The 15,702-nt window shown below is 46.1% G+C and overlaps 1 long non-coding RNA gene across 2 annotated transcripts; it reads right to left on the reverse strand.

Annotated features, from left to right (window-relative positions):
* Positions 1 to 597: 597 nt before the first annotated feature.
* Positions 598 to 11,518, reverse strand: LOC120096554 (uncharacterized). 2 transcript variants are annotated; one of them, XR_015637683.1, is made up of 3 exons: positions 11,287 to 11,518; positions 6,218 to 6,335; positions 598 to 2,244 (listed from the first exon to the last, which is right to left on the reverse strand). It is a non-coding gene; the product is annotated as an uncharacterized LOC120096554 (long non-coding RNA). The 2 variants fall into 2 exon arrangements; XR_015637684.1 differs by lacking the exon at positions 598 to 2,244 and adding an exon at positions 5,044 to 5,903 and having other exon boundaries at positions 11,287 to 11,412.
* Between the last annotated feature and the right edge of the window lie 4,184 nt (positions 11,519 to 15,702).

A 15,702-nucleotide genomic window follows, 5' to 3' on the forward strand; every position in this document is an offset into this window, starting at 1 on the left:
AGGAACGTCCGACCTCCTTCTAACATGACTTTACCTTGGGGACTCATCTTTGACCCACTTGAGTATGTCATTTTGTTTGACCTGTGGAGCTCTTCAGGCACTTCCCCACAGCAGTGATGTGACATAATTGCAAACGTGACATCAATTTCCCTGCTAGGCTGAAATTCCACACTGAGTAGGTCCAGCTCCCACGGGCTTGCATACATTAAGTGCTCCACATTTCTTCGTCAACACTCGCGTGCATACTCATATGAATGAGCGCCCTTTAATTTCCAAGGACCTCCACCCTGCTCTCAGCCAAGTGAAGAAACGAAGGCAGATTATAGCAGTCCTGTACTACATGGGTGGGCGGCTCTGGGAAAAGAGAAGTAAGTCTGGGCAGCGTAATGGAATCTCACTGTGTTCTGCTTCCCCAGTACACCCAGTTCACCCGTGTTGCCTGCACCCGGCATGTAAGCTGCATGACAGTTTTCATGGTTATTTGGTCCACTGCTCTGGTGTTCCAAGTCACCCCGATTTTACTGAACAACGGCCCCAATGCGCAAGGCTGCGATGCTTGCGATTGGATGAAGGGAAGAGCTGCGACGTACTTCCTTTAAGTGAAGAGGGAAGGTTTATCATATTCATGGGAAAAGACATGTATTATGTATGTACGTGTATTATTTTTACACCTCTACAACAAAATACCCAACAGATGCAAGGAGGCAGGAAAGACGGTTCTCTTCACAGTTTCCGAGGGCTCTGCTCACAAGAGGGTTCCAGGCATCCCCTAGGAGTTTTGGACCTTACAAAACGCAGATCCCATTGCAATCGGTTGATATTATGTCCCCAGTCACTTCTGGCCTCACTTTCTCCCTCAGTGCTTCCCACTGCAATTTGTTGACAAATTCAGAGACATTTTTATGTGACTGATGCATGATCCCTTTAGTCAGCAATATGTAGCACACAACAGCTAAAGGTCCACCAGAACTGTATCTGTATCCACACCTATTTCTACCCACCCAGTCATCTACCCACCCATCTCCTTTCTTTTTGTAAAATCTCCTTTCCGGCTAAAGCTATTAATTACCATTCTGTTATTAATAAAACCCTTCTGTGAAAATTATTAAATATATGGAATATTTCTCCTTGTTTTTTTTCCAATTATGCGGAAATATTCACATCCTAATGTGGTTCATTAGCAATGCTACAGATGTTCCGTCAGTAACAGTATCGTAGCTTCTAAAAATGTATCCTTTTCTGTTTGAGAAAATGCTATAGATTCATGAACATCGCTGGGCTAGATTTCTATCTCTTCCTTTTCCACTGCTCTCTTTAAGTAATTGAAACTGGTGATGTAGAGCGCTGACTGTGTGACATGGATAATGTAAAGTGCTGACTGTGTGACATTGATAATGTAGAGCGCTGATTGTGTGACATTGATAATGTAAAGCGCTGATTGTGTGACATTGATAATGTAAAGCGCTGACTGTGTGACATTGATAATGTAGAGCGCTGACTGTGTGACATTGATAATGTAGAGCGCTGACTGCGTGACATTGATAATGTAGAGCGCTGACTGTGTGACATTGATAATGTAGAGCGCTGACTGTGTGACATTGATAATGTAGAGCACTGACTGTGTGACATTGATAATGTAAAGTGCTGACTGTGTGACATTGATAATGTAGAGCGCTGATTGTGTGACATTGATAATGTAAAGCATTGACTATGCGACACGGAAAGTGTTATGCCTGCTGCATCTCATTCTCCCTTAGCAGGTCTTGAATGGGAGCTATGGAGTGCTGTGTTTTATTTTCTGCAGGCTATTGCTTGCTTGCTTCTTTCTACCTCCTCCTCCTCTCCTTCCTCCTCTTCCTCCTCCTCTTCCTCCTCTTTTTCTAATAAAAATTTATCTACCTTAGTGAAAAAATGTGGTTCCCCCAAAATAGAAACATCGTAAGAAGGAAAAGTCATTGACTCCATGTGAAGAAGGATTTGGCGTGTCTACTTTACACAGCATGGGTTATTTGTGCACACAGTGCCTGACAGGGCATCCTCAGGAGCTTCCTTGTGTCTCACAGTTTGAGGGCGCAGCCATGACAGGGCGGTCATGATGTGTGAGGCATTAAAGATGCTTCCAGGAAACAGAAAGATGGGCACTGGTCTTCAGCTGGCTTTCTCTCTATCTCCTCCGGGCCCCCAGCCTGGGGGATGGTGCTGTTCTCGTTCAGGGCAGTCTTCCTTGCTCTGAGAAAGCTTGTTCTGAGAAAACAGAACAAAACCAAATAAATTTTCCTTATTATAGTTATAGTGGAGGGACATGGTGGTAGACATTTAACCGACATCCTTTAACGGGAACTTTTTTTTTGGTTTGGGTGAAAATAACCATGTCAAGATAATTATTATTAAAATGCAGCAAGAAAAGCCTTAAGGTAAAAACTTCTAAAACTCAGCAATATCTTCACCTGTTCTTTAATTTTTAGTTATAAACAAGTATTCCAGAATTATTATTATTATCTTACTATATAACTCTTTAATTTACCAGAAGCTAGTAGCTACGGAGAAAGGCACCACCATCGAAGAATATGTCATATGGTGGTAAAAGACTTTTGGAAAAAAAGAGAGAGAAGAGAAATGGATAGATAGATAGGCAGGTAGATAGATGATAGATAAATAGTCAGACAGACAGACAGTATGGTAGTTTGAATATGCTTGACCCAGGGGAGTGGCACTATTAGGAGGCGTGGCCTTGTTGGAGGAGGTACATCACTGTGGGGGTGGGCTTGGAGGATAGTCTGCTCCTGGCTTCCTTCCGATAAATATGAAGAACTCTGGGCTCCTCCAGCACCATGCCTGCCTGGACACTGCCATGCTTCCTGCCTTGATGATAATGGACTGAACCTCTGAGCCAGCTCCAATTAAATGTTGCCCTTTATAAGAGTTGCCTTGGTCATAGTGTCTGTTCACAGCAGTAAAACCCTAACTAAGACAGAAGTTGGGACCTAGGATTGGTATTGCTGTGATAGGCCTGACCATGCTTTTGTTTGAAGGAATGTGTTTGTTTGGGGACTTTGTTTCTTTTGTTGTTGTTATTGTTGTTGTTGGTTTGGAGTTTTTTTTGGGGGGGGGTTAAGGTTTTTTTTATTGGATATATTTCTTTATTTACATTTCAAATGTTATTCCGTTTCCCCGTTTCCCATCCATAAGCCTCCATCCCCTCCTCCTGCCCCATAAGGGTGTTCCCTCCCCCATCCACCTCTTCTTCCCCCCCCCTGACATTCCCCTGCACTGGGGGTTCAACCTTGGCAGGACCAAGGGCTTCTCCTCCCATTGGTGCCCAACAAGGCCATCCTCTGCTACACATGCAATTAGAGCCCTGGGTCAGTCCATGTATAGTCTTTGGGTGGTGGTTCAGTCCCTGGAAGCTCTGGTTGGTTGGTATTGTTCTTATGGGGTTGCAAGCCCCTTCAGCTCCTTCAATCCTTTCTCTAATTCCTCAAACAGGGACCCTATTCTCAGTCCAGTGGTTTGCTGCCAGCATTGGCCTCTGTATTTGACATGCTCTGGCTGTGTCAATGCTTTTTTTTTTTAAGATTATTTATTTATTTTGTATATGAGTACACTGTAGCTGTCTTCAGACACACCAGAAGGGGACATCAAATTCCATTACGGATGGTTGTGAGCCACCATGTGGTTGCTGGGAATTGAACTCAGGACCTCTGGAAGAGCAGTCGGTGCTCTTAACCACTGAGCCATCTCTCCAGCCCTGTGTCAATGCTTTAAGTGGGGCTTAATGGGTCATCCTAGTAGAAGCATGGCAGACAGCAGTTTTGAACTGTGGGGATCTAGCTCAAGTGGTTTCAGAAGAGAAGATGTTGAGTATGTGGCCTAGAGATTGTTTTGTGATATTTTGGTGAAGACTGTGGCTACTTTTTCCCTTGTCTGAAGAGTCTGCCCAAAGCTAAGGTAGAAATTTGTATTAATTGCATTGACAAAAGAAGTCTCAAAAAAAGCCCAGCAGAGACTGTGTTCTCTGGTTTAGTCTTATGAAGAATGTTTTAATGAAAAGGAGAAAGCTGAGAGAGGAAAAAATATAAAATTGTGGTTTAAGTAATAAAGGGGCACCGGGAAGAGAAATCAGATGGCCTCTTCTGAACTGAATGAACCATATTCATGAATTGGATGACTAAATGTTGCTGCAATGATAGGTCTTCTCAAACTGACTAATAGATTCAACTCAGACCTTAAAAAGCATTTGTTTGCCCCCACCTCTACTTTTAGAAATTGAATTTAATCTTTTTTTTTTCTTTTTGGACAGGATCTCTCTATGTAGCCCTGGCTGTCTTGTAGACCAGGCTGACCTTGAACTCACAGAGATCCACCTGCCTCTGCTTCCCAAGTGCTAGAATTAAAGGCCTGTGACACTGTGAGACTATGCCCAGCCAGAATCTAATTTTAAAGTGTATATTAGCTTTGAAAATACCAACCAAGTGGTGGCAGCATATGCCACCTGAGTTTGAGGCCAGCCTGGTCTATAAAGCAAGGTCCAGAACAGCCAGGGCTACATAATGAGACCCTGTCTCAGGATTAAAAACATCTAGATTACTCTAAACACCTTTTAAAATAATGGCGGGTGGTCTGTCTGTTGGTATAAGGCAAACGTGTGTAGATTGTTGTTAGGTGTTATGCTGGGTTAGTAAATTAGAGGTTGTAGATTTTCATGTAGATAGCCTTCATTTCACTGGCCCTCGGTGTTTCACCGAGTCTCCAGTACCAGACATAGAACTGAGCTCATCTTCAAGACAATTAGAGAGCGGTTGGTTACCACCAAGTTTCGAGTGCTCTACTGCAGCTCTAGGGTTATTCCGCCATGCTGGCTGTTGATCTGTAGGACTCAGGGTTGTCTCCCTCCTCTGGGAGCTTGCATGGCCCCTCTGTTACGATGAAAGCTGGTCCCCAGGCAACTGAGTAAAGCTGGAGAGGTGGTTCTCCTCAGAGAAGACCAGGCCAACTGGCTGTCCAGCGCCAAATCCTCAGACCGGAAACCGTACCTACAAGTATCCCTGTATCAGCAGGCCACAGCCTTCCTAACGTTGTGGCCCTTTAATATTGTTCCTCATGCAGTGGTGACCTCCTCCCACTGTAAAATTGTTCCATCGCTCCTTTATAGCTGTAATTTTGCTACCGTTATGAATGGTAATGTAAATACCTGATATGTGACCCCTAAAAGTGGTCACTACCCACAGGTTGAGAACTGCTGCAGTAAATGGATGTAACGGGTTTTATTTAGGGATGTATATGTATACATTAGTCTTAGCAGGGAAGGGAGAGGCCATGAATTTGAAAGAGAGCAGGGAGGGGTATATGTGAAGGTTTGGAGGAAGGGAACGGTCTGGGGGGAATGTTGTAAGTAAATTACAATCTCAAAAATAAACAACAACCAAAATAGCCAATAAGCTTCTGTTTGTGTTTTGCAATAATGGCAGTCTACTTTTGTAGCTTCGTGGGTTTGGTTGTGTATTGGAAATTCACAAATGCAGCTAGGCAAAAATAGAAAAAGTGTGTGTGTGTGTGTGTGTGTGTGTGTGTGTGTGTGTGTGTGTGTGTGTAAAACAATGGTGCCAGGGGAATTCTGAAGAGGGTGTTGTGTCCTCTGGACTTGAGATGCAGGCGATCATGAAGCAGCAGATATTGGTGCTGTGCGTCAGACTCAGGTCTTCTGAGCACAGCAGGAGCTCTTAAAGATTTAGTTATTCATTTGTTTATACGAGTACACTGTCGCTGTCTTCAGACACACCAGAAGAGGGCATCGGATCCCATTACAGATGGTTGTGAGCCACCATGTGGTTGCTGGGAATTGAACTCAGGACCTCTGGAAGAGCAAACAGCTCTCTTGACTACTGAGCCATCTCTCCAGACCACTTAAAAAAAAAAAAGATTTAATGAGCTCTTGACTAGTAACACGTTCTCCAGCCACCCAAACAACTTTTTTTTAAAAGAATTATTTATTTATTTTAGGTATAGGATACATTGTAGCTGTCTTCAGATGCACCAGAAGAGGGGGCTTCAAATCTCATTACAGATGGTTGTGAGTCACCATGTGGTCGCTGGGAATTGAACTCAGGACCTCTAGAAGAGCAGCCAGTGCTCTTAACCGCTGAGCCATCTCTCCAGCCCCCAAACAACTTTTAACCAGAAGAAAACCAGAGGCAGGTTCAGTTGGCAAAGGGTTTACCTTGCAAGTAGGATACATGTGTAATCCCGGCACCGGAGAGCTGGAGAGAGGTAGGTCCTGGGGGCTTGCTGACCAGCCAGACTGGTCTGATTAGTGAGTTCGAAGCCAGTGTGGGATCCTAGCAAAAACAGACACAAAAACAAAAAGAGGTTAATGGCTATGGAATGACACCAGAGACTGACCCTTGTTCCTTCATTACCTCCTGACCGTGTGTGCACCACAAACATGCATTATGCAGATAACCAATCAATTAGAATTGCTGTGTAGAACAGTCAATCCATTCCTATACACTTATCCAGGAGAAATTAAAATGCATCCGGAAGACCCCCTCACAACAGCATCACACATAGTAGATGACAGTTGGGACGATCGAATTATTGTCCGAGGGCTTGGCTGTGAGAAGTACTGTGGCTGCATCCATACAGAGAAGCAAAGGGCCACCGTAGGCAGATAGATGGTGCAAGCCCCATGCTCAGTGAGCGAAGCTGTGCACGGAAGGCTCAGCTTGAAGGATGCTGTTGACCTGGAGTTTAGAAAGGACAAAGCATGCAGACAGAAGATGGAGCACACATTCCTTGGGTTCAGGGTAGAAGAGATTGGTACAGACTAGAGGATGAGAAAGGTGTGCTGAAACTTGATTGCACCAAAGTTTGCACAGCTGAATGTTTGCCTGGTCCAGTGGTACCTCTGTGATCTCGGTTCTTGTGGGGAAGAGGCAGGAAGATCAGGAACTCAGGGCTATCCTTGGCTACAAAGGGAGTTAGAGCAGCCTAGAAGACACAAGAACTGTCTCAAAGCAACCCCCCCAAAAAATACAGAAGATGTCTAAATTTACTACACATTAAATTTATACTTGGGGTTGGGGATTTAGCTCAGTGGTAGAGCGCTTGCCTAGCAAGCGCAAGGCCCTGGGTTCGGTCCCCAGCTCCAAAAAAAAAAAAGAAAAAAAAATTATACTTAAGTATCGTGCTATGTAAACTACACTTCCGTGAAGTTGTTTTTTAAATATAGTTAAAAAGATATATGCTGTGAGGAAATATTTATGATATATAATCAGCAAAAGATTAATATCCCTCAAATCTATAAACCTTAAAACGAATAGAATAATTAAATACTTAGAAATGAGGTAAAAAGGGAGCCCTTTCTCATGCTGCCGCTAGCACGCTTTCCCGCACCCTCACGCCCTTGCTTTAACACGTATTTTAACAGAGTTGGGATGACATTTTTTTTTTTTAAAGCCAGAGACGTTTTAGGGGGCTGGAGAGTGTTTTGAATTGTTTGGTAAGAAGTCCACGAACTCAGGTTTTAAACTATAACACCAAACAAGAGTTCTAGCTTGAACGATGGAGGAGGCTGCTCCAGGAAACACCCCGTCTCCCCTCGCTGCCACTTTCTTATCTGCGAGTCTATAATTAGTACTAACCTAAAAAATGCCGCCAGGCTTCTTCTCTGGTCTCTTTACAGTTCAGTCAGAGAAGGAATCTCAAAAAATGAGTCTCCGCTGGATGTGGGTCAGTATCGCGCTCACGGCCTGGCTATGGTCTCCAGCACTGTGGAAAGCAGGCATGGCCACCTATGCCTACAACCCCAGCTCTCAGGAGCTGGTGGCCGTAGGATCACGAGTTCAAGACTGTCCTCTGCAGCCTAGTGAGTTGGAAGCCAGCCTAGAGTACAGAAGACCCGTCTGAACAAATGGTTGAGTCTCTACTTTGTCTAAGGAATTGTGCTGATATAGTCGGGGGGTGGGGGTGGGGTTAATGTGACCAAGAAGGAACATCTTATAGTCTTTTCTGGAGGGGAAAAGTGGCATTATTATGATAAATAAACAATGACAAATTATTGATTAGTTAAAAGCTTTGAGATCTTATTTGAATGCGTTCTCGTTAGTTAGTTTTAAAGCATTAGCCCCTTCTTGACTCGGGCTCTGCTGCTCCCAGTCCTCCTTAAAACACACTTTATTTCCCTACCTCTTCAGTTCAGCCTTTCCTCTGCTGCTCCTCTTCTAAGCCCTTCCCCTTTGACCTCCCGAACTACTTCTCCATCAGCAGATTGGCCTTCATTCACGGACCAGCCCTCCTGATGAATAATGTAGCTTGTCGAAGACGTCAGACTTGGCTCCCTTCCTCTCCCTACTGCCCCTCCGGAGTGCAATCAGACATGCCCGTGGGTACGATCTATGGGCTGACAGCTCCCCAATTTCTGTCTTGATCCCTAGAGCCAGAGACCTGTACACCCGATTGCTCTCTTGGCATTTCCACATCAGATCTTAACATTATCTCAAATTCGACTTGCCTGGGACTGAATGCGTGAGTTCCAGTTGGCCCACCTAACAAAGAAGTGAGACGAGAGAAGAGAGGAAAATAAGAGCTTGGTAGCTGGACATTGGCTACTTTGTAGGTTCTTTTTGGTTTCACCCGTCTCCACCCCTTTTCACCTTGTTTTGGTTTGGTTTGGTTTTGGTTTTTGGGATGGGATTTCTCCGTGTAGCCCTGGCCATCCTAGAACTCATTTTGTGAACCAGGCTGGCCTCAAACTCACAGAGACCGTCCTGCCTCTGCTTGCAACTCTTAGTGTTAGTTCTGGGTCAGTCTGTAGGTCTGGGCTAATCGTCATCTCCTGTGCTATTCAAGTTCTTCAAGGCGTCACACACTTCTATTTTGTGGTAAAGTTCAAAAGTTAGGATTAAACAAATGTACTTCTTTATGTGTGTGTGCACAGGCAGACATCAGAGAACCACTTGCAAGAGTCTTTTGCTCCTTCCATTGAATCCCAGGACCAGGCCTTAGGCCATCAGACTTGGCAGCTGGTGCCTTTACCTACCAGTCCACCAACCCTAAGGTGCATTTGTATGTGTTGATCATTTGACCGTTTCTGTCTCTCTTATTAGGCTCTGAGCTGTGTGAGTGGAAGCCTTTGTCCTCTGCCCCTAACTAAGATAGCTCCCTGATTCCAAATGGCTGCATGTGCTGATAACTGTCTGTAACATTGTAACTGAGGAGTGCTGAAGGTTTCTCAGAGGCAGCAGCCTTTAAGGGAGAGTCTAGACCAGAAGTAGGTTAAGATGTGAGGATTCTCCACATAAGAAACAACCGACATACAGGCAACTTGAAATGCAAGCACCAGTCATACAATGTGCCCCAAGGTACAGAGCATCAGAATGGCTGGAGCTGGGAGAATGAGGGGCTCAGCTGGTAAAGAGCTTGGAATTTATCTGAAGGGCAATGATGGAGTCTTTGAAGGGTTTGCTTGTTCTCTCCATTTTTAATGTTGGATTGGAAATCACTTGGAGGGCTTCACTTAGGCTGGACAAGCCGTCCACCCTCAACACACTCCCAGAACTCTTTGAAGGATTTTAAAAAATATATCAATCAACATGGTCGGATTGACGCTTTCCGGCTGCTGGGAGAGCAGGTTTAATGTAGGAGGGCATCGCAGTGGTCTGCGTGGAATCTGGTGTTGACAGCAGAGATAGAGAAAGGAATGGACTCTGGCTGTCCATACTGAAGCGGTACAAGGGACAATCCTGATGACAGATTAAATGAGATCACTGGGAGGGGGGTAGAATCAGGACACATTTGGGGTGGATGATGGTGGCTTTATTGAGACCGCGGGTGCCAGAGGGGCTTGACAAGGAGAAAAGTGGAGGCACTTTTGGATGAGCGCTTAAAGGAGAGCTCATGGAGGGAGGAGAGCCCCTCAGGTGGTCTTGAGGAATCCCAGCATGTACTGGTGGGTAAGGAGGACCCTGTGAAGGGTTCAGAAGGACTTACTGCTGAGGACAAGAAAAGCAGGACAGGGTGGAACTGAAGTTGTGAGAGTTGTGAGCCTCCAAATGAGTGCTGGGAACTGAACCTTAACCTTCCTCTGGAAGAGCAGCTGGTTCTGAATCAGCCAGTCTACCGCGCCCACGCACGCGCCCACGCACGTGCCCACGCACGCGCCCACGCACGCGCCCACGCACGCGCCCACGCACGCGCCCACGCACGCGCCCACGCACGCGCCCACGCACGCGCCCACGCACGCGCCCACCTTCAAGACTTCTTTCTTTCCACTACGTAGTTACTGGGCTTGAAATGAGATCATCAGGCTCAAAGGCAAGCACTCTGACCTGCTGAACCATCCCTCTCGTTGAGACACTTTATTTTTTAACCCAGAGCTGATGGCTTTGGCCAGACTGACTGGCCAATGAGCCCTGGAGACTCCCACTTCCCAATGCTGGGGTTACCCATATGGGCTGCTGCTCCAGGCTTTCTGTGAGTGCTGAGGTTCAAACTCAGGACCTCATGCCTGAGCAGCAAACACTTCCCCGATAGATATGACTCATTGTCCCCTCCCCTCCCCTCCCCTCCCCTCCCCTTCTCTCCTCTTCCTCCTTCTCCTCTTCTTTTTCTTCTTCTTTTCCTCCTCTTCCTTCTCCTCCTCCTCCTCCTTCTCCCCCGCTTCTTCTGACTTACTTAGTTTTACCTTATGTGTGTGGGTGTTCTGCCTACATCTATGTACATCGTGAGGGTACATTTCCCAAGGAGGCCCAAAGAGGGCACTGGATCTACTGGAACAGGAGTTCCAGATGGCTCTGAGCCACCTGGTGGGTGCTGGGGATTGAACCTGGGACTTTTGGAAGGAGTTGTTGAGCTATCACCTCAGCCTCTGATGTAAACCTTTAAAACAAAAACAGAAACTGAAGGGCGTGATTAATTCCGTAGACAACACAACTGGAGCCAGTGAAGTGATGGGTCTTCCAAAGACACAATAAACTGCAGGGAGGCGACGGACAGGCAGGCCTTCCTGATCCCAAAGCCCAGGCCTTCAGCCATCACACCTCCCCAAAGAAGGAAACGCTCACACTTTTCCAGACATCTGTGGAGACTTTTTTTTTTTTTAAAAGCTGGCAACTTTCCCAATTTATCTCAAATTATAGCCCTGGAAGAGCAGCCTGCTTTCATTCCAAGAATGCTTTGTTCTGAGCCTGGCCCCTTCTGAGCGCCTTCTCCACTCTCTCCTCCATCCCCCTCCCCTCAGCCTGCCTGCTCCTGCAGATTCTGGCTCCCCTAATTCCAAGTTACCGGCACCTAGTGTGGTGTTACGCCATCGCCATCAACGAGCTGTCCTGTAGGCTCCATCGGGGGCGGCGTGCTTCTGCCTTAGAGCTGTGTGCTCAGACTGCTCTGAGGAAAGTAAACGCCTAACCCTTGCTTATCAGAGCTGTACAAAAAGCTCCACAGAGAAACTCGGTTTTTTAAGAAGGGTTAGCCTGAAATACCTGGCAGGCCAGTCCTTCAAGACATCAACCCTCCCTCCTGTGAGGAGAGGAAGCCAGGGTGCCACAGGGGGGTGGGGGAGTGCGGGCTGTGTGTGTGTCAAACGTCTTGAGGAATTTAGTCGTTTGTTCTATTATCGAAGCAGAAAACCACCGAGAGCACCCTTAGAATATGGTAGACATTTTCTGTCTTAGTAGGTAAGGTCCCAGCTGGGTGTAGTGGCACGTGGTGTAGTCCCAGCTAAGGAAGGCAGGCAATTGAGAGGCCTGGTCAAGTGTGAGGCTCTCCCCTCCCCGATCTTGACTCTGTGTCTCCTGCTTCCTTCCCTTCCGCAACTCTCTCTAACTCTCTCTCCCCACCCCCCACCCCCTCCCGGGGCTTCACAGCATGCAAGACTGATCAACAGCCCCAGTCCTGGGTCTCATTTCTTACAGAAAGAAAGGGGGGGATTCCAAATAGCTGGAAGAAAGAGTGAATGAACCCCAGCATAACTCTCTCCACTTTTAAAGGACTTTGGTCAGAGTTCACACTTAACACTTAGTTCTGGATGAAGCAGCTTGGAAGTTTTGACCAGATGACTTTTCAGGACAAAATGGAGAATCCGTGCACAGGCCTGCCTCAGGCCGCTAGCTGACACATGGTTGGGACTTTTACCATTAAACAGCAGTCAGTGTCGCTGCCTAGAGAGACTGAGTTTATTTCAGTGGTTCTCAGCCTGTGGGTCAAGACCCCTTTGAGATCTAAAGACTCTTCCACAGGGGTGGCCTAAGACCATCGGAAAACACAGATGTTTACGTTAGGATTCATAACAGCAGCAGAACTAAAGTTCTGAGGTAGCAATGAAAATAACTTGATGGTGGGGAGTCCCCAAGGCAGGAAAAACAGTATGGGAGTCCCCCCCGGGACTCCCACGGCAGGAGGAACTGTATCAAAGTGTAGCAGCCTTAGTAAGGTTGAGAACCGGTACTTTCTTTATCTCCTCTTCCTGTGTTTTTTAGTCAAGGCTTGGCCCAGAGCTTTCACAAGACCTCTTCTCTCCTAAGCAATTTGAAAACTATGTTGCTTTTCTAAGTTCCTTCCAACATTCTTCTCACATTAGCTAGATCTACCACTGCTCATTTCCAAAGACGGCTGCCAAACTCGTCAATTTCTCTTCCCAACCCTCAGGGGTATGCCTTGATTTCCTCCTTACTAAAAGAATCGCCCGTCCCTTATGTGTTTTTATGTGTTTGAGCGTTTTCTTTTTCCTTCGTTCCTTTCTTTCTTTTCTTTTTCCCTTTTTGGCTAACAACTGAGGAGGGAAGAATATTGTTTCAAGAATTTTCTCCCAGAGTACGGGTGCGGTAGGAGGGCAGTCACCAAGCACTGACTATCCCCCCACCTATAAGATCCTCACAACTGTTTGATTCTGCAGAAGTTCCAGATAGGTTACTGGTGACATGAGCCAAAACAAACCAGATTAGACTAGATTAAGGCAGGTTTATTAGGAAGCTGTTCTTCAGCGTTCACTGGCCCCAAGGACCAAGGCCAGGGAAGTCATCATAGGGAAAGGGGAGGGGTAGGAGAGGAAGAGAGAGAGAAAGGGGCGCATAAGAAAAGAGAGGAGAGTGAAATGTCTGATGATACAGGGATGGGCCTCTGAGAGAAGGGCAGCCTAGTTCCAGGGCTGGAAAGTTTAGAGTTGGGGGCAGGGTGTGCTAGGTAGGGATTGAGGAATGCTGGGAAAACCTGGGGGCCAGGTCTGCTTTGGTATGTAAAATATGCACCACAGCCGGTCAAAACCAAACATTTCCCCTTTTGGGAGCCAGTGGGATGCTCTCTGGGTGAGAGATTAGAGGGGGATTGTGTGAGTTTATCTAAGTAGCTATAGTAGGAGGTCAGCCTCAGCACCGGCATGGACTGTGGCTTCCTTCAGTAGGTGCAGAGAGAGTTCCCTGTACTCCTCCCTAGGTACTAAATCCTCTAGCCCTTCCCTAAAGCCCTGGCCACCCTGCAATTGGGGCAGAATCAGGATGGCCCTGCTTATAAGCGCTCACAGTGATCAAGTCCAGCTGTGGCGATCATTTGCAAGCTAGCACAGCTAAAGTCATGAAAATGGAGGTTGCCCTGCAGGAGGACAGGCCTGTAGAATACGAATATACATCTTAGACCTTATGGGATGGCTTCTAATTCACTTCTATACCTTTGTAGACATCAAATTGACAGTCAACTAGGTGAGCATATGAGATTCCCACCCAAAGTCATCTTGTGCAGGTTTCCTACCATGCTCCAGTCAGGCTTGCTATTTGTTCTCGGTCGCTGTTGCTGGGATCGAACCCAGGAACTTCAGTAGCTGAGTACCATAAGCTGTAATTCAGTCCCTCGCATCCCTCTTTTGAGAAGATAAAGGAATAAGTTAAACCATCCCTTCCGTGCGATACATAACGATGAATTATGTGATATGCAGGCTTTCCAGCAATCTGTTATCCAAACTGTGGGTGAAATAAAAAATTAGCATCTAAAAGGTCATTTGCATATATGTTTGTCTGAGTGTGAGTTTGTACAAGTGCAGTGCACACGGTAAGCCAGAGGAAGGGGTTGGATCCTCGGGTACTGGGGTAACAAGCGGTTGTGAGTCACCTGACGTGGGTGCTGGGAATTGAACTCTGGTTCTCTGTGAGAGCAGTGCGGGCTCCTAACCACTGAGCCATCTCTCCAGCCTTTAGCATTCATCTTTAACCGAGGGTTAGGGATGTAGCCCAGGTGGTGGAGTGTTTGTGTAGCTTGCAAGAACCCCTGGATTGGTCCCTCAGAACCACATAAGCCGGGAATGCTGGCTTGGGGTTTCAAGGCCCAGCCTGAGGAACATGAAATTCTGTCCTAAAACAAGTTTTTTTTTTTAATGTTAACGTCAATTTAATTTGTAAAACCCAATATATATATATATGTATATATATATATAAACTTCACATATATGCATCTTACATTCTGACCACATGTTGGCCCTCCCCCTGCCCTGACACTCCTCCCTGAAGATTAACCAGGCCCATTTGTTTAATTGGAGGATTTAGAGCCATCTGTTGCAGCCTGGTGGGCTCGTCAGAGAACACACAACTAAAGATTGATTTTTCCACTCCTAGAATCTATTGATTGCTAATACTTCAGCTGTAAAGGGTTCTGTGCAGACACACACACACACACACACACACACCCCGCCCCGACTGTCCTGTGTTGGTGCAGGGCAGACAACTACAGCTGATGTGAGTTAATGGTTTCAGTAGTTGTTTGAAATCTAGACCGCAGTATTCCAAACTCTTCAGCCCACCCTCTGGTCCTTACATACTTCCTGCCCTCTCTCCCAGCACGTCCCCTCAGCCTTGGAGGAGGTGGTGTAAGTTACTCATTTGGGGTCCACCTCTATCACTCGGTCTCTGTATTCTGGGAAGCCATAGGTCTCTGAATTCACCACTGTGATGTGAGAAGAGGCTTTGCCGACTGGGCTGCTGCTTTCGTCTGCGGATATAAGTGTAGTATTTAGAATTCACTTCCCAGCTATGCAGGCTTACTCCAAGCCGTGTCACTAATCTCGCAATAGAATGACTTCATACTTTCTGAAACTGAATTCCTGGAGCCCATTTGTTTTCAAGTACTGCGGGACTGAATGTCACGTGAGGGTCTCAGCTAAGCTAGCAAGTGCCAGCAATTCTTCTGGAGTCATAGGAGCCACTGTTAAAGGCATGTGTCAGATGCCCAGCTCGTCACAAAGATGCTGGTATCTGAACTCCGGTCCTCATGATCGGGAAGCAAGCACTCTTAACTGCTAAGCCATCTCACCAGCCCTGAGATGATTAAATTGCTATAAGCATTACATGATGTATTCGTATAGCAAAGCACCACATGACACTCTGTTAATATATAATTTTTAAGTTTTTCACATGTCATTTAAACATAAAATTAAAGAGTAGGATGTACCCCAGTGATGAAACATTTGCCTTGTATACATGGGTCCTGAGTAGAGAAAGAAATGGTAGACAGACAGACACATGATAGATTGACTGACAGACTGACTGACCAACAGAAGACAGATGATACATAGATGATAGACGGATAGATAGACTGACCAACAGACAGATGGAACAGATGATAGACATACAGATAGATGATACACAAATGACAGACAGATATATGATAGATGAATGATAGATAGAGATAGATAGATGATAGATAGATGATAGATAGATAGGTAGA

This window comes from Rattus norvegicus, chromosome 14 (assembly GCF_021556685.1).
Source record: "Rattus norvegicus strain SHRSP/BbbUtx chromosome 14, alternate assembly SHRSP_T2T, whole genome shotgun sequence".
NCBI classification, from domain to species: domain Eukaryota; kingdom Metazoa; phylum Chordata; class Mammalia; order Rodentia; family Muridae; genus Rattus; species Rattus norvegicus.